This window comes from Aegilops tauschii, chromosome 7, assembly GCF_002575655.3.
Source record: "Aegilops tauschii subsp. strangulata cultivar AL8/78 chromosome 7, Aet v6.0, whole genome shotgun sequence".
Lineage (NCBI taxonomy): Eukaryota > Viridiplantae > Streptophyta > Magnoliopsida > Poales > Poaceae > Aegilops > Aegilops tauschii.
In genome coordinates, this window is record NC_053041.3 from 2857226 (window position 1) to 2877299 (window position 20074).

The 20074-nt window shown below is 46.2% G+C and overlaps 1 pseudogene; it reads right to left on the reverse strand.

The window, feature by feature from the left end:
• Positions 1 to 1771: 1771 nt before the first annotated feature.
• On the reverse strand, positions 1772 to 19057 carry LOC141026392 (disease resistance protein RGA5-like; annotated as a pseudogene).
• Positions 19058 to 20074: the final 1017 nt, after the last annotated feature.

The window sequence follows — 20074 nt, forward strand, 5'->3', positions numbered from 1 at the left end:
TCTGTCCGTGGGTTCCCATTCAAACCACTGCCACCTTAACCGGAGGGCTCGGCTATAGGCCTCCAAGTCCTTGATCCCGAGGCCGCCCACATCTTTGGGTGCACAAATTCGCTTCCAGTTGACTAAACATTTACCACCATGTGCCTCTTCGTCCGCGTTCCAAAGGAAGTTTCTTCTAAGTTTGTCAAACTTTTTTATTGCCCATTTGCCCGGTGCAAAGGCAGTGAGGAAGAAGGTTAGTGTGGCAGTGAGAACGGAGTTGACAAGTTGAAGACTAGCGGTGCGGTTCATGAGTCTGCCCTTCCAGCCTTTTAATCTTGCAACGCCCTTATCAATAAAAGGCTGAACATCAACTCTTCGAAGCTTTCGGGTGGACAACGGGAGTCCCAAGTACTTGCAGGGAAAAACACCATGTGTGCCCCCAAAGCATCGAAGGAGCTCCTCCCTATTGATATGCTGACACTGTATGGGATAGGCCACGCATTTGGCCTCGTTGATTTTGAGCCCAGCAATGTTTCCAAAGGCCAGAAGTATCTGCTGGATGGCTGTGATCTCTTGCTGAACCGGATTGACAAAAATTGCAGCGTCATCACCATAGAAACTAGATCTCAGCTTCGCCGTCGGGATGGTGAGCGGAGAGAGAATGCCAGCCTCAGTAGCCTTAGAGAGGAGCAAATGGAGTGGTTCCAAGGCAAGGATGAACAACATGGGGGAGAGGGGGTCGCCCTGTCGCAATCCACACTTATGCATGAAAGGGGGGCCCGGCCGTCCGTTCAGGAGCACTCTGGAGGAGGATGTGGCAAGGATGATGCTGATAAGATCCCTCCATCGTTGGCCAAAGCCAATTTTTTTTTTTGAAAAGACAGTAAAATAAGTAGATTTTTGTTTTGTTTTTTTCCTTTGCTTCGAAAGACAATAAGTAGAGCAAACAAACGGACGCCTCCCAATATATCCTTTCTCCGCGATGATTCATTAACACCGCCGCCAGCCTACATATATGGAGTAGTAACTCTCAGAAAATGTATACGTGGAGTATCAATGGTTACTAGTGTATAATATGATGATGAAGATAATATGTATCGTGCGTGCAGATTGGTAATTGATTTTTTTTACAGACGTTCGGCAATTCCTGCTATTTAATCTAGTTTAGAAAGAAAAGAAAATATAAGGTGCATATAAATAGTTAGATAGGGAGCGTGCGTACCTTGCTTGCGGCAGGTGGAGATACACGCCTAGCTTAGCTCAATTAGTTTAGGAATCTGGAAAGCTTGAAAAAGGAGATCCGTGAGTACACGGCTAGATGCCCATGGAGATCAGCACTAACAAATAAATAAATATACACTTAGTTACCTGTTATTCCAAACATTTATATTCCTTGTTTCGATATAATGACTAACACGGTCTCGAAGCATATCAATTGCACGCTTTGCCGTTTCCTTGGCCTTCTTGTGGTCCGCAGGAGGGGCCCATACAAAGACTTTGATTTTCTTAAGCAAAGGGAGGTTCCCTAGGCTAGCAAAGTCAAAGTCAAAGCTAATGCCATCGTCATTGGACCGTGCTCTGATGTGGAATTTGAGAGATTCAAGGACCGACATATCTCCCTTTTGAAACGAGCCAACCGTTGCTTCTGTCTCGAAGACCTTCAGCTTGGGGAACGCACCTGCATCGCCCATGGTGTCATGGTGGAGAGCTGAACGTGTCCACAGCTGGAGGGAAACAAGCTCTCGGAAACTTCCAAACTCATCCAGATCTAGACTGTACACATACAGTTCTAACTGGGACATGTTCGGAAGAAGCCTGGGGTTGATCCTTGCCGCCAGCCCAGGTTCTCCGTAAGCCATGTGTAGAACACGGAGTTGTGGAGAGAGGGCATACTGTTCCTAGGGCTCTCTTCATGAATGGTATCTCTCCACCCTAAAACTGAACCAATGTCTATGACTTGGATCTTGCGGAGTTTGGCTACAGACTCGGCCCAACTATTCATTCTGCTATCATCATCATCATATAAAATAACTATGACTTCCCGAAGCAAAGGGAGGTTCGCTAGGCTACCAAAGTCAAAGTCAAAGCTAATGGCCTCATCATTGGACTGTGCTAGGATGTTGAACTCAAGAGATTCAAGGACCGGCATATCTGCCTCTTGAAACGAGCCAAGCGTTGCTTGTGTCTTGAAGACCCTCAGCTTGGGGAATGCATCTGCACCACCCATGGTGTCATGGTGGAGAGCAGCTGGCCACGTGTATAGCTGGAGGGAAATAAGCTCTTGGTTACTATCATAACACTCCAATTGTTCTGCAGGCAAGTGTGACAATATTCAGTCTTAACTCTTCTTCACATTGCAAAAGGCACTTGAATTTCTGCATCATGCTTGTGCTACCCAGCCTGTGATGACATGGTAAGTTACACTACAATGTGCATTATTGTAGATGCATCTGCTTGTAATGTTATCAAAAATAAAAGGGGAGAGTTTTGAATTGCTTTCTCGGACGTTGTCCAGCTTTTGCACATTGTTTCCACTTGTTACTTCAACTCTGCTGAAGGGCTATCTATGCTTAGAATCCATCAACGTTTTCTACACTGGCAGAGTCCTCTGTTCCACACTTCCACTACAGCATCACCCAATGGTTACATATTTCACACAAAATAGCAAATACTACATAATCATAATATAAATAGTTATATTCATAACCTACTGGAAGGAAAAGGTGTTCAGATATCAAATCCTAGATACCTGGAGAGTAGACTTGGCAAACAAAATCCCAAAAGAAGCTTTCATTATCTCCCAAATATTGTTGGCACAAGATTCTCTGCTTGCTGGCTCCTATATGTTTTCAAGGGTAATTCTGTTGGAGTCGTGTCGAATATTGTGTACAAGGTAGGTTACAGTTGGACTTGTAGTTGTATTGTGTTTACATAGGATATGGAGTCGTGTCCTAATAGGACACTTGTATCCTAGGCCTCTCATATATAGTGGGGGTAGACACACGATGTAACCTATGCCAACATAATAGCACCGGAACGCAAGGGAAGCCGGCGGCATGTGCCGGTGTCCAGGGCGACCGGATGCGGTATTGTGACGGTGTCACGGGGAGGAGCGCCCGTAGTCAGGCCCCGGGAATGTAGCCATATCGGTGAACCTCGTTAACAAATCTCGGTGTCGTGCTCGTGTGATTGCTTGGTCCTCGGATGATCAACGGTATGCCTCGGATTTATTCTAATAAGTGGTATTATGAGCTAGGTTGTTCGTAGGCTGTGGCTTGTTGATCTAGAGGAAATATCGAGTCTGAGTTTGCAGCCCAGTGCGGCGTGGTTCCGGACGAGATTGAAAACAGCAATTGGGTGGAGCTGGATCGGAGCGCCGTATCGTCGGAGTGTCGCAATCTCGGCGAGTTTGGGCTGCATATGGCGGCGGATCGCAGCAGCAGTCGTGGGCGTGGCAGCGGCTCGCATGGCCGGCTAGCTCGCTAGCGGCCCGTCGGGCAGTGCAGGCGGAGGCTCACGGGATCGGGCAGCGGCCCGTGGCGTATGCATGTCCGCGTAGGGGCGCTGGACTCGGCTGGAATTGGGACGCAGCGAAACGAGTTTTGTTTTGGACGAAAAGAGGACCGAGTCCTTGTGACACAGACGGAGGCAGGTCGAATCGGGAAGTAAAAAGACCATCAAGCATACGTATCCATGAGGAGTCCTACTTGCATAGGCGTTGGCAAGGCAAAGGCAAATAGCCAGCATTGAAATTTTGTGCCAAGGGAGCCATCACGTGAAGACCAAGGCAGTTTATTGATTAAATTTGCTAGTACTAGTACACGTGCTTGAAGTACTTGGGCATTGCGTGTAGAAGCTTGTTTTTTTTCCTCGAGGTCAGCCCGACGAAGAACCAGGACGTCACGGGTTCCAGGTTTGAGGTGGTGAAGTTCGTTGAACTGAAAACCTTGGATTATGGCAGACAAAGGTGAAAGATTTGTTGGCACAACAGGGATGCTTGAAGGCGTTGCAGGAAGTCACGTCAGCTAAGATGGAATTATCAGGTGATGGATGGAGATTCACGGAAGACGATTTGGGAGCCTCGAGCGTGTCATGTAGCCGGACAAGTTCGGCTGGGTCGGACTAGATAGTCTGACGGATCGACGAGAGTCGGTTGGTACAGAAGACGGTGGTGGGATCGGCAACGACGACATAGGAGCGTGATGCTGATGGTGACCGACTTCTGGGCGTGGAAACACGTGGCGCAGGCCGAGGGCTTGTGCGGCTTCGACAAGACTATGGCGCGGGGTTGATTCAAGACGGTGCACACGAGAGTTTGAAGTCGACGGGGCGCGGGGTGGACTGATCATCTACTATGGAGTCATGTTGAAGGTGGAGCTGGATTGAGGGGCTACGGCGTAAGTGCACAGAGAGTCGGAAGCCTATTCAGCAGGAAGCGAGTGACACGTAGTTCGGGCTGGAGCCCAGTGGTCTGATGGAAGCGTGAAACTCGTCATCGGTCGGTGATGATCGGTGGTACTCTGCAGTGGGGGTTGAGTGGTCTGGGTTTGCGACCCTTCAGACTCGACCGGAACAGCGGAGGCTCGACGCGGTAATAGCGGCGAGGCGTGCGGTAGCACGGGACATGGAGACGAGCCAGGGCTCTGGTGGTCATACATGTGGTGAGACAACTGCGAATTTGACTCGGGATGACTACAAGCAATGGTGAAATTTCTTCAAGTTTCAGATAGGCAGTAAAGAAAGGAGTAGTGATGTTGAGTTCAGGTAACTCTTATGTGTGACACCCAATATGTGAGTTGTTCACTTTCAGGCAGGTCAGTGATCGGTGTGTGATGGCGTTGACGGATACTCTGGAAGTTGGGAGCACGGACTAGAGTAACAAGGAACTTAATTTTGCTCGAGTGTTGACTGGGGTCAAGAAAAGAAGGGACTACAAGTTGCAGGTGGAGTCACATGGAGTCTTTGGAGTAGCAGCGGTACTCATGGGATAAGCTCAAGTCCAATGTACATGGAAGTTTGACGCATTGACGAATTCAAGGTGGTGGAGAATATTCGTCAAGGTGGAGAATATTCGTCAAGGTGGAGTTTGTTGGAGTTGTGTCGAATATTGTGTACAAGGTAGGTTAAGTTGGACTTGTAGTTGTATTGTGTTTACATAGGATATGGAGTCGTGTCCTAATAGGACACTTGTATCCTAGACCTCTCATATATAGTGGGGGTAGACACACGATGTAACCTATGCCAACATAATAGCACCGGAACGCAGGGGAAGCCGGCGGCATGTGCCGGTGTCCAGGGCGACCGGGTGCGGTATTGTGACGGTGTCACGGGGAGGAGCGCCCGTAGTCAGGCCCCGGGGATGTAGCCATACCGGTGAACCTCGTTAACAAATCTCGGTGTCATACTCGTGTGATTGCTGGGTCCTCGGATGATCAACGGTATGCCTCGGATTTATTCTAACAAATTCTAGGCAGAAAATTTAGCCTGAAGCAAAAGTAGAGTCTACTTCAGAACTTCATGAATATACGGTGGTCAAGTACCAACCTAGGCACCACAAATAAATAGGGAAATCCCCATAGCATCAATTTTAATGTTGATCATATCACACTTCCTTCAACATACTATACGTAGGAAAAGAAAGAAACCGATAAACAAGGGTGACAGTAGTACTTTTGGGATTCTGGTGGCATGGAAGCATGTACGCAACGGATAATAAGCAAATGGTTATGAGGTGCATAGTCAACCCTGGTCTCTGCTAGTAATAATGAAATAGATTTGCCTAACTTGTTATAAACCAGAAGCCAAAGATGTGCCCCTAAAATAGCAGAAGGTAACCAGCATCTACTCGGAATCTAACCTCACATAGCCTTCAGATTGTTTTGTTTCAATATATGACTTCAGCATTGATTTTTGCAGAGATCCTTCATAATGAGAGACTGCCCTTTGTGCAGCAATGCAAATAGGAAGATCTGCACTTGGTAATTGATCTGGCATAAGCCTGTCCCAAGAGTAGTTTTCTATCAACAATAGTGCATTTTCTGCATAAGTTTGCTCTTTCAGCCAGATCTTCAGTTTATCAATCCAGATATGAAATCATGAATCAAACTACAGATATAGTATTGACTCCTCACCTTTACATCAAAATTTTGATACATAAACATGCCATACCTGATACTTCTTTCGCCCGTTAGATCTCTTGGACACCATGTACGAGATGGGTATGGATGTCAACGAGGATATAGCTACACTGTCAGAGAAAAATAACACTAAATGGAAATGGAACTCTAAGATGCAAAAAGGGAAATGCCAAAAACCCGCTGTGTACTCTGGTTCTGCAAATGCTACAGGTAATGGGTACAATCAGAGCAACTCCAATGGGCCGACCCAAACGGACGGCGATTTCATCCGCTTTTTGTCCGTTTGGGTCGGCCAAGCGGACACGAACGTCCGCTTCCGCGTTTGGGTCGGTGCGTGCGTCCAACGCAGGCGCGACCCATTTTGACGGCGCTAGAAAAAAAAGAATACATGCATATTTAAAATAAAAGCAACATTAATTAAACATTAAAGCCGGCCACGAAGGCCGGCGGGAGTCCACGCGTCCACATTTGCATTTAAAAAAAATAAAAACAAACTAAACTACGCGCCGGCGCTGCCCTAGGCGTCGTCGTCGTCGTCCTCGGGGTCCGTGAGGTCGATGACCGTCGGCGCCGGGCCGGCCCAAGGGAACGCCACGTTCCAGAGCGCGTTCATGTCGGGCGCGGGCAGTGCCGCGGCCTGGCGCGCCTCCTCCTCGGCCTCGCGCTGCTCGGCCTTGGCGTCGCGCTCGAGCATCTCGAGGTACTCGCCGTCGCGGCACTCCTCGGCCAGCCGTATCTGGCGCCAGTGCTCGAGGTATGCCGCCTCCTGCGCCGTCATTGCCCCCAGCCAGACGGGCGGCGCGCTGACCCACTCGCGCACTACTCCCGTCCAGGAGTAGCAGCTCGGCTTTGACGAGGCGGCGGTGAGGGGACGGCAGGGCCACCGGCGGCACCAGGCAGTCGCCCGCCGCGGAGAGGGCCATGGCCTGCGTCATGGCCGCCTCGTATCGAGCCTCCTCTTCCTCCACCGCCTCCGCCCTGCGCCGCTCGTCCTCCTTGCTCTCCCGGTAGATGGCCGCAAGGGCCGCCTAGTAGGTGTCCTCCGCTGCCTGGTCTTCCTCGCGGACGATGAGCGGGGGCACCGGCACGCTGCGGTCGACCTCACGCACGCCGCATCGCCTCGCCTCCTCGTGCTCGAACGCTAACCATCTCGCCCAGTTGGGCGAGTCGGTTGCGTAGGTGGGGTCGCGGCGCTGCTCCGGCGTCAGCAGTGCCCGCCGCGACGCACCTCCTCCGCGTGCGCCCAAGCCGACCGCGGCGCCGCCGGCACTGGGATCCTCTTCGGATCTAGATGTCAGTCGTGCGGCAGGGTGGTGTCGGGGTACGGCAGAGGCACGCGGTGCTGCCACTGCCACTCCGCCTGGTGCATGGGCACGTTCACGCGCTGCCTCTGCCGGGGATCCGGCGCCGGCGGAGGCGGGAGGAACTTTGGGGAAAGGGACGGCGGGGGCCTTTCCCTTGGCCTTGCTGCTGCTGGCGCTGGAGAAGAGCCCCATCTCGCTGTGGTGTTGGTGGCTAGGGTTTGCCGGCGACGGGGGAGCAGAGCGGCCTAGATGTGGACTGCGAAGTGGATGAGGACGGCCCCACCGCACGGTCGGCTTAAAAAAGGACGACCGCCGTCGCTGACGCGTGAGCCCGAGGTCATAAATTAAGCTGACCAGGTTGGCTGCGGGCGGTTGGACGACCGCCAGGTGGGGACGCGGAGGACACCAAGAAGGCGCGCGTGTCGTCCGTTCCGCGTCCGCGTCGACGCATTTTGGGCCCCAAATACGTTTTGGGTTTGGGTCGGCGCATTGGGTCTCCACTTTTGTCCGCGCCGACTCAAACGGACAGCGGCGGACGAAATAGGTCGCCCCATTGGAGTTGCTCTCAACCATAAGAAGATAGAATGGTCACACAATTTCATAATAAGTAGAGTTTGGCCCCTCCTTCTTTTTCCGGGCTTGAGACCGGCTATGCAACATGAAGCTACGAAGCAACAGACTACTTGACCCTCAAAACAAACTTTTTTGGTGTGATTTTTTTTCCATTACTATGAAAGGCAGAGATACAAATATTTTATGTGATTTTCTTTTTCTTTTACTACAAAAGGCAGTAAAACAAACCAGCATTTTTTAGAATTTTTTCTTCTGCTAAAAAAAGAGAAGATAGGAAAAAAACACTTCTTTTTGGCTTAGTCCGGTTTCATTTTCCATTTCTTGAAAAGACAATAAAATAAGTAGATTCTTTTTGTGTTTTTCCTTTGCTTAAAAGACAATAAATAGAGCAAACAAACGGAAGCATGTCGCTATCTTTTCTTTCTCCGCGGCAATTTGTTAACGCTGCCAGCCTACATATAATGGAGTAACTCTTAGTGAATGTATACTCGGAGTATCAATGGTTACTGTTTAAAATGATGAGAAAGATATATGTATCGCGCACGCAGATTGGTAATGGACATTTTTACAGTTGACTGACAACTGCTGTTATTTATTCCCGCAGGTGAAGATGCACGTTGCACGGCAAGCTGCATAGCCCATGGAGATCAGTTTGTCAATCTGGTAAAAAAAAAGAAAAAGGAAAAAGAAGATCCGTGAGATACGTGGCTAGCTGCCCATGGAGATCAGCACTAACGAAAAAGGAAAATACTACACTTAGTTACCTAGCTCCAATGCTTTTCTTCCTCAGCCTTCTTCTGGTCCGCAGGAGGGGCATATAAACATACTACTATGACTTCTTAAAGCAAAGGAAGGTTCCCTAGGCTACCAAAGTCAAAGTCAAAGCTAATGCCATAATCATTGGACTGTGCTAGGACGCCGAACTGGAGAGATTCCAAAGCTAATTCCAAAGCAGGAGGGGCATATAAACATACTATGACTGTACCGGCATATCTCCCTCTTGAAACGAGCCAAGCGTTGCATCTGTCTCAAAGACCCTCAGCTTGGGGAACGCACCTGCGCCGCGCATGGTGTCATGGTGGAGAGCTGACCACATGTCCAGGGGCGGCGCAAGGGGTATTATTGGGTCTTCATGTGAATACCCATGATCTTTACAAAACAGTGTTGATTTTGGCAAAACAGTGACAATTTTTGAAAAAATCAATGATTTTGGCAAAATGAATACACATGAATACCCGGTTGCAAATTCCTAGAGCCGCCACTGCACACGTCCATGTCCAGCTTGAGGGAAACAAGCCCGCGAAAACTTCCGAAGACCTCCAGTTCTGGACTAAATACATGCAGTTTTAAATGGGACAGGTTCGGAAGAAGCGATGATTTGATCCTTGCCACCAGCCCAGATTCTTTGTATGGCACGGGTAGAACACGGAGTTGTGGAGAGAGGGCATACTGTTCCCTGGGGCTCTCTTCTTCACTGGAATATCTCCATATGCCCATTGAAGCAATGTTTATCACTAGTAGGAAAAGGGGCTTTTACCCCGGTTCATAAGGGCCTTTAGTCCCGGTTCTGGAACCGGGACTAAAGGGTCGTTACTAATGCCCTAGCCCTTTAGTCCCGGTTCTTACACGAACCGGGACTAAAGGCCGTCCACGTGGCCGGTGCGGGGAGCCCAGGCAGGAGGGCCTTTGGTCCCGGTTGGTGCCACCAACCGGGACCAATAGGCATCCACGCGTCAGCATCTGGCTGGAGCTGAGGTTTTTGTATTTTTTTGAAGGGGCTGATTTAGGGGTTTTGGGGGTTAATTTAGGTTGTTATTAGGTAGCTATTAGAGAGAAGTGTCCTCTCTTATATCTCCGTGCTTGGTTTACCAACGCTACGTACTGCTATGCCTAAACATGGCTTAGATTGAAGTGAAGGCAACATGTGGTGCATGTCGAAAGTAATACTAATCCTAACTTGATCAAGTTTGGATTGTACTACTTTCGACACGCACCACATGCATGTTGCCTTCACTTCAATCCAATCCATGTTCATTTCACCCGCTGATATATAATAACTCTTCATGCGCGCATCATGCATCATCATATATAATAACAAGTCCTACTAATCATCATCGTACAACTTCTACTCGTTATTAATAACAAGTCATACGATCATCATCCTCACAGTCATCGAACAACCCTACTTAATTGTTCTTAGCACATGATCATCAGTATTAGATAGGACCGAAATACCCTCTTTAAGGTAAAATAGCATAAAACAATATAGACCCTGACTCTCCATTATGGAGAATGGAGATCATCCTGTCTCCAATTCTTGCGCTTCGCTTCCTTTTGCTTCCAAGAACCTCCTTGCGACTGTCCATACATTTTTTCCATTCTTTGATTTGCATGTCTCCACTTCTTTTAGAAATTCAGTATGGACAGTTGAGATTCGTAGGATGACCTGGTTGTATATTCAAAACATCAAGCCTACCATTCTGATACATCAAATGAGGCACACAATCCTCTGGGATTATCTGTTGAAAAACATAGTAATAACTTCATAGTTAGCAATGATGTACCAGTTTTAGAACTATGCAAAATATGCACGGATGTCGTAATAGTAAGAAATCTTACCAGGGTATCTCCATAGTAGTTACCGTAGTTCAACACGTGCACTAGTGGCATGTATTGACCATAATGAGGAGGAGTTTTACAATAGATATTGTAATTCTCAAGATCAGTACAAAATCCGACCAGATGAGTTTTCTCCTTATAAGTTAACTCAGAGCCATCGGTGTAGTAGGTTCTGTCTACCATGTTCCGCACATTGTTTGAACAATCAAAATAAGCTGTCAACTATTTTGAAATGAACAATATAAATTAGCTAATAACTATGTTTGAGAAACTCACATAGCGGTAGAATTGGAGGCGTATCAACAAGGACCCAAATGTCCATATTGTCTTGCTCGATGTCAGGATCACCAAGATCCATGGTGACAAGCATACCCTCATCAAAACCATACATTTTGCAAAATGCTTCCCAATTTTTGCAACCAAAATGGGTTACGCTCTCAGAATTATACAACTTTACTTCAAAATCTATATCATGATGGGTCCTTAGGTGAATTTTCTTTGTTTCCATACTTTCATGGTCTTCAAAACCCATCCTCTCCAAGACGTAGCGTCTTACATGGCATGGGATAAGCTAGCCGAATTGTAAAAGATGAAAAGTACACGTTGAAATAGTTGAAGTCGTGCTTAATTACGAAAAAATAACACTTGTCGTCGTTGCGTACCGTTTCAACATCGAAGGTCTCCTCCAGCTTAATACTGAAGCGCCGATCTTCGTCCAGGTGAGGCCTGTCGCACTGACCTCGGTCGTCGTGGCACCAGTCGCACTCCCCGGGGAGACTTTCGTCGTCCGAGTACGACATTTCCTATGTTCATAATTCAAATATTAAACATATACAATTAAATATATGTACTAAAAAACCTAAGTTAGATCATTATTATTCATCACGGGTTGACTATCGGTTTGTCGAGTCTTTTCTTGAAAACTCTCAGCTCACGTGGTGTATACATTCGACCGTTGGTGATGGTCGCTCCTCCATTTGTCCCCGTGTGCATTACACCAAAATGTCTAGCACACGGGAACAAAGGAGAAGCGACCCCCACGACAACGGTCGGGATTCTTCGTCCTCTCATATATATATGGTGGAACTCTCCCTCACCGATTCCTCTCTGACATTTGCGACCGTCGGTTATGGTAGCTCCTCCTTTCGTTCTCGAGTGCATTACACCAAATTGTCTAGCACATGGGAACGAAGGAGAAGCTACCCCCACGACAACAGTCGGGATTCTTCGTCCTCTCATATATGGTGGAGACTCGACAGACTTACAGTCAACCCGAAATATCGTTTAATTATCTTTCTAAAAGAGGATTTGGCTGGTCTCACCTCGATGTCGGAGGGGGCGGTGACGGGGACGACAGCGGGGATGATGGAGGGGCCGGGGGCTCCTAGGTTTCTGCGAAAACAAAAACCCTATAAGCTATCAACTAATCATAGTGCTCTCCAATTTTAGCATTCAAAGTAGGATCGGAGTAGTTTTCCACTTTGAGCATTCAATAAGCAAAATCAAATCACAAAATAAAGTAGTATTCAAATTAGGATGCATTCAATTATAAGCAAAACTAAATCATCTCCATGCGTCCGTACATCGTCGAATATTATCACTAATACACCTCGAATACTATCATACATATAGCATCGCTAGTACAGCTAGAACAGTAGTGCCCGACGGGTATCGGCGCGGGCGGTGGACACCCAAAGGGACGGAACCATCACAGGATCATAGCTCCAGTGAGATCCCTGAAGAACCTGCCAGGTATTGTCGAACCTGCCCTCCAACGCAACCATGTAGCGACGGACGTGCTGGTCCTCCTCGCTGACACAGTGACGTACCACCTCCGCGGTGTCCGGAAGCCTCGGCACCGTCACTGGCCCACGCGAGCGCCACCAAACAAGGATCGGGTCAACGACGGGCTGGTTCCTCACCAACCTACGCCCACCGGAAGGTAGCACCTCCCAAAACCAGCCCGGCGGAGCCCAGTCCCGGACATGGCCCCTCTGATCAAGCCGGCCTCCTCCGCCGAGTCGACGACGAGGATGCGGGATAGGCATCGTCGACGTCGATGCGGGAATAATTGCATTAACTAAAAAAACAAACTAGTTCTATTAATTTCCTTGCTAAAAATAAACTACTTCTATAGTAAAATAAACTAGTTTTGTTAAATCAACTAGTTCAACTACTAATTAAGAACTTACTATAAATAAAATAAAGTAGTTTTATTAATTAATCAACTAGTTCAACTACTAAGCACTTGCTATAAATAAATAAAATAAAGTAGTTCTTACTAAAAATAAACTACTTCTATATATAGTAAAATTTAATAAAATAGTTCTATTAATTAATCAACTAGTTCAACTACTAAGCACTTACTATAAATATATAAAATAAAGTAGTTCTTACTAAAAATAAACTACTTCTATATATAGTAAAATTTAATAAAATAGTTTTATTAAATCAACTAGTTCAACTACTAAGCACTAACCTAAAATCGATATGTACTAATAATTAACCTCAATAAAAAATTAATACATATATGAAAAAAACATATATAAACAAAAAAATTGTATGAACATTATATTCATACATACATAGCCACATCCATTCATCATATAGCTACCACATACATATATATATACATTATATATATGAAAAAATGCAATGAACAAAAAAATAATACAAATTATATGAAAAAAATAAACAGAGCCGTGGCGTGGTGGCGGCTCACATCGGGCGACGGAGGGCGACGGCGTGGGTGGCGGAGGGCGACGGCGACCGCGGCGGGCCGGGGGCGGAGGGCGACGGTGACGTACGGGCGACGGCTCGGGGGCGCGCGGCGGAGGCCGACGGCGACGGCGGCGGGGGGCGGAGGACGACGGCGACGGGCGATGGCGTGGGCTCGGGGGCACGGGCGACGATGACGGCGGCGGGGCAGCTTGGCGGCGTAGATCGAGCTCGCGGCGTCGTCGGGCGGGGGGAACTGACGATGGAAATCTGAAAATTTCCTAAGTGCTGGCTTATATAGCAAAGGCTTTGGTCCCGGTTCAACGCACAAACCGGGATGAATGCCACCTTTAGTCCCGGTTGGTGGCACCAACCGGGACCAAAGGCCTCTTTTCACCAGCCCAAAGGGCGGGAAGCAGAGGGCTTTGGTCCCGGTTGGTGGCACCAACCGGGACTAAAGGGTGGGCATTGGTTCCGGTTGGTGCCACCAACCGGGACCAAAGGGGAGCATTGGTTCCGGTTGGAGCCACCAACCGGGACTAATGTGCTGGCGCGGTGCGGTGGGAAGTTTAGTCCCACCTCGCTAGCTGAGAGAGCTCAGCACCTGTTTATAAGCTGCATTGCAGCTCAGGTGCTGAGCTCCTCTCTAATATGCAGGCATTACATGCCTACCCTTGTCACTGCCATGTTGGGCCTATTGGGCCTGCGGGCCTGCATCCTGGCCCATGTGCAGATGGGTTTCTAGTCGTATGCAGGCCGTGTGGCCCATTAGGCGGCATTTTTTTATTTTTTCCAGTATTTTTTTGTTTTTTGAATTATTTATTTTCTTTTGATTTTTTCTTTATTTTTTTATTCTTTTTGCTTTTAGCTCATAATAATTATAAACTTTCTGTTACTCCATTAGTTTCCAAATTTGAATAGTTTAAATTTTAATTCTTTACGAAAATACTAGAGGTTTATAAAAGCTTTTTAGTTGATTCCTTTTGCTATTAGAGTTTATAAAAGCATATCAAATGAACTCTGAAAAGGTTCAAAGTTTGCATGGTATCATCATTTCATCCACATAGCATGTTCAAGAAAGTTGAGAGGGTTACGGCAAAAACTGGATGCAATTCGTGTACAAAACGGACAATCTTATTCAAAGTATCAGGATTTCATACGGAAACTCGTTTGTTACAAAGGGATTTCATTTTTTAAAACTTATTTGAACTCCTGACTTTTTGTGTGTTCAAAATGCACCATTCAAAGCCACATCATATTTTTCAATCCTTTCTGACTTCATTTGTTATTTTTCATGCATTTACTAATTATTTTGAGCTATAAGACCCTAAAATTGAAAAGCATTTCAAATGAACTCTGAAAAGGTTGAAAGTTGGCATGGTATCATCATTTCATCCACATAGCATGTGCAAGAAAGTTGAGAGGGTTACGGTAAAAACTGGATGCACTTCGTGTACAAAACGGACAATCTCTTTCAAAGTATCAGGATTTCATCCGGAAACTCGTCTGTTACAAAGGGATTTCATTTTTTAAAACTTATTTGAACTCCTGACTTTTTGTGTGTTCAAAATGCACCATTCAAAGCCACATCATCATTTTTCAATCCTTTCTGACTTCATTTGTTATTTTTCATGCATGTACTAATTATTTTGAGCTATAAGACCCTAAATTTGAAAAGTATTTCAAATGAACTCTGAAAAGGTTGAAAGTTGGCATGGTATCATCATTTCATCCACATAGCATGTGCAAGAAAGTTGAGAGGGTTACGGCAAAAACTGGATGCACTTCGTCTACAAAACGGACAATCTCTTTCAAAGTATCAGGATTTCATACGGAAACTCGTCTGTTACAAAGGGATTTCATTTTTTAAAACTTATTTGAACTCCTGACTTTTTGTGTGTTCAAAATGCACCATTCAAAGCAGAGACTGATTTTGAATGGTGCATATTCAACACACAAAAAGTCTGTAAAGATCGCCAACCCCAACATAAAAAAATGAGCATAGATGCGCTTATAGAGAAAATTCAACCTAAATTCATAATAAATTTCTATGAATTTCAGAGAAACTCACTCTGAATTTAGGCCAAATTCCCTGTATAAGGGCATCTATTTTCATTTTGAGAGGAGCTTAACAAGGCAGAGAGGGATGGGTTTATAAACCGGTGTGAGCGCCCTTCGGTTGGCGAGGTGGGACTAAACTCTGGCCGCAACGAGGACCAACCCTTTAGTCCCGGTTTGTGGCACAAACCAGGACTAATGGTCATGGGCCAGGGGCGAGGCGCATTGGTCCCGGTTCGTGCCTTGAACCAGGACCAAAAGGTCCAGACGAACCGGGACCAGTGGCCCACGTGGCCCGGCCGGCCCCCTGGGCTCACGAACCGGGACTAATGCACCCTATGGGTCCCGGTTCGTGCGGAACCGGGACTAATGGGCTGGCCAGGCCCGAACGGAAGCCCTGTTTTCTACTAGTGTATGACTTGGATCTTGCTCAGTTTGGCTATAGACTCAGCCCAATTATTGATAGGGCTATCACCATATAAATATACCATTTGAGAAATGCGGAGCTTCCTCAACTCTGTCAACTTGCCCAGCTCTGTCACAAAGTTCGAGTCCCGAACAACTTCTGCTAGGCTTAGCTCTTCCAGATAAGTCAAATTTCCGATCCAATATGGCGCTACAATGTCTGTATCGCAAATGTTCAAGCACTTGAGTTGACTTAGTTGGCCAATACTCTCTGGAAGTTCACTTATGCTATTTGCACCCAAGTCCAATATCAGCAAGAACTTCAGATGTCCTATTTCCTTTGGGAGCTCACTGATACCAATGCTCCCTAGTTTGAGGTGCCTCAAGTGAACTAACTTTCCAACATGCTCAAGATAATAGCTACACTCGTTCCAACTATCGTCGCCTTCCAAAGCTAGGACACGCAAAACTTCAAAACATGAAAGTGATGGCAACAACTCAGCACCGCACATGGCATTAAGTGACCTTGCTTATAATGTTGACGTGCTAGACAGAGGTTGGACTATGTCTTGAACAGCTAGCCTATGAGCATTGCAATGTGAAGTTGCATATTGCTCATCACTGTTCAATACAGTAACAAACTTTTCTTCCTTTGACAATACACATATCATATCAAGCATTATGTCGTGGACACGACACTCAGTTATGATGCCATTATACTTATCTTCCTCTACAGGCATTATCATGTTTTTGCTCACCAGCTCATTGAAGTACCTCTCGCCAATCTCGAATAGTCCTACCCCTGGTTCGTCATGGATAAAACCTTCGCCAACCCACTTCCATATCAAACTATCTTCCCCAATCAGATGATCTTCAGGATATATGCTTAGATACAATAAGGAAGTCTTGAGGTGACAAGATCATAATAGCTAAATAAAAGTATTTTTCTTGTGTTTTCCACGTCTTCATTCTCTTCATGCCCACCGATTGAGCTGTAATCCTTAGACCAAAGCTCCACTGGTTTAGTGACGAGCAAACTAGCTATTGTGATTATATATAGCCAATGGTACACCACTGCATTTATGTAAAAAATTATTGTGTACCTCTGACGGTAGATGATTAGGCTGATTTATTTTACCTCCAAATAGTCTTCTATGAAATAAATCCTCTGATAAATCACGAAAAAGTGGTTGTAGCATGTATACTTTACCAGTTCTTGTGGCAACTTCGAGTATACGAGTAGTTGTGATGATCCTGCTTCCACAATCATCACACACCAAAGCGGTCATGACTAGTTCCCAAGTTCTTTTATCTCATATGTCATCAATGACGATTAAGTGCCTGTCATCACCATCCATAATGCAAGAGATATCACAAATTAGGGAAACAATTTTACAAGCCATCTAAGTATGTAAAATATCTTTAAAAAGAGGATGCATGAATGTCAGTCACCAGTTCGTTAAGGTCTAAAGTTGGCATTATAATAAAGAAATGAAGGGTACATGAGAGAGGCGTCCAGTTTAACTACGAGAAGTCTATTTCTGATTCACAAAATTTCGCAATCCAGATACTTTCATCTATTAGATATATTTCTGAATTGAAATATATGGTAAGAAGTTCAAGAATATATGAACATGGGCGAACATTTGACAGTAAGTCCCAACCCAAAGTATAGCAAAGAAGATAGGAAAACTTGATATTATACATAATTCCGTGCAAAAAATACAGTTTTTGAAAATAGACAAGAATGAGCATAGTAAATCCGAACCCTTGTATAAGAGATGTCTCAAACATAATTGGGGATTGATCACACATTTCTTCGCCGGTGTGACGCTATCTTTGCCTTCATTTACTACTTGATGTATAGTATGAACCTACATAATAGATGCATACCTCTTTATCTCATAGTTCATCTATCAGCTGCGTTTCATCCAACACCCCATTTACTACTTGAACTATATGAAATTAAATAATAGGGCATGTACCTCTGTAGGATAAGCCAGCTACTCGAATTTGTGTGGCTAGCTAGTTGCTGGAATTTGTGTGCACGCTATTTAAGTGCCTCTTTTGCTCAAAGATATATTCCTACATTTTTGTTAGAAAAATTGCCTGCACTTTTCCTGCGATGTGACCATTCAACATCTAAATCACTACCGTACGACCTATCAAAATCAGCAGCGGCTGCTGTCAGCTATTCTGCTATAGGAATGAATCCGATTTGCATATTTTATCAGCCTGAAGAACATATAACGCAGATCTTCACGAAGGGCCATTGGCCGCATTTTATTAGATGGGAAAAGAGAGAGTACAAGGTTACAGTCCAGGAAAACTAGACCTGTAACTACAACAATACAGCCGGCACCCCAGCTCGACAACACAGGAAGCATCTGACTCTACAAACCGACCAAGAAGGCCAGCTCAATCACGTCATCAGGTCACAAATGCATCCTGCTGCCCTCCATGTGTCGATATCCTGTATTACCAGGTCCCGAACCCTGTCAGCCGAGCTAGCGACATTATCAAAAATCCTGGCGTTTCTTTCCTTCCAAATCCTCCAATGGAGAAGGATGACAATAGTATCGAAGTTCTTCTTCATTGGTTTTGGGATCCCCTCCCTCGCCTTCAGCCACCAATCCTCCGTAGAACTGAAATTGACCTCCGGTATATGAAATCTGCCCCTGTCCAATCCCTGAACCTCATCCAAACCAGCCTGGTAAAGTAACAATGCACAAAAAGATGTGAGCAAGTCTCCGGGACAGATGAGCATAGTGGGCATGTGTCATTTGACGGCCAGTTCCTTCTCTCTAAGTTATCCGCCGTCAAACATCTTCCGTGAACTGCCAGCCACATGAAAAATTTACACCGCGGCGGCGCTTTGGATTTCCATATCAGCTTGTGGCAGGCAAACCGAGTGTTCCCGAGGAACAACAATTGATACGCGCTCTTGATTGAGAACTGATGATCATGCGTGAGTTTCCAGACGAGCCGGTCCCTTGAACCAATTGTGAGAGATGTGGCCTGAACAATATCCCAGATCTTCAGATACTGGGCCATGGCTATGAGAGTTAAGCCTCCAGAGATGTCTCTCACCCACGCCCTGCCATGTATGGCGTCTCTTACCGATTTTTCTTTATTCCTCACAAAGGAGAACAGCTCCGGAGCTAATGTAGCAATAGATTGACCATCGGGGAGCCAATTATCCGTCCAGAACTTTGCTCTCTCTCCATTGCCTAGGCTGACACGACACGCCACACTGAACATGGCTTGAACCTCCTTTTCATTAGTGTCCGGTAGCAGCTGCCATGGTCTCTCACTCGTGTCCCACCTTAACCAAGGCCATTTGCAACGAAGCGCCATGCCAAACCACTTGAGGTTAATTACACCGAGACCTCCCAGTTCCAAGGGCAAACAGACTCTTGACCAAGGTAATAGACAGTGACCTCCATGGATTTCTTCTTCCCCCTTCCAGATGAACCCCCGACAACGCCTATTGATGATTTTAATGGCCCACGCCGGCATAGGAAGCACAGTCATCAAATGAATTGGCAAGGCCATAAGAACCGAACGAGTGAGAGTAAGGCGACCCGCCGCAGCCAGCATCTTTGGCTTCCATCCTTTCATTTTCCCTGAAACTTTGTCAATGAGAGGAAGCAGCTCGCTACGTCGCAATCTGTATATGGAGAGAGGTAAGCCCAAGTATTGAATCGGGAATTGTTGTCGTCTGCACTGAAAATGTTCCTCAACTGCAGCAGCCACCACCTCATCACAACGGATGGTGGTGATAGTACTCTTGTGCATATTAATCCTCAGTCCCGTGGCTTCCCCCGGCAGATTCAGAATACTAGATATGGACTGAAGATCCGAATGCACCGGTTTAAAGAACAAAATGGCATCATCCACAAAAATGGAGGCTCTTGGCATCTTGGAGTTGCAAGCAATATCCGATAGCAACTTATGTTGTACTGCCCACTGCAACATGCCGTGCAAAGTATCCATGGCAAGGATAAACAAAGTCGGAGATACTGCATCTCCTTGTCTAACTCCTTTACCCAGGGCAAAAGGTTGGCCCACCACTCCATTCATGAGAATAGAGGAGGATGCAGTTGACAACAATCCACAGATCCATGAGCACCACCTTCTTCCAAATCCTCTCTTCCTCGGCACTTGTAGAAGGAATTCCCAAGACAAAGTGTCAAAAGCTTTGGAGATGTCAATCTTCATCAACACCGCTTGCTTGCATTTCTGGTGGAGCCATTTGGCCGTATTGCGCACAAATTT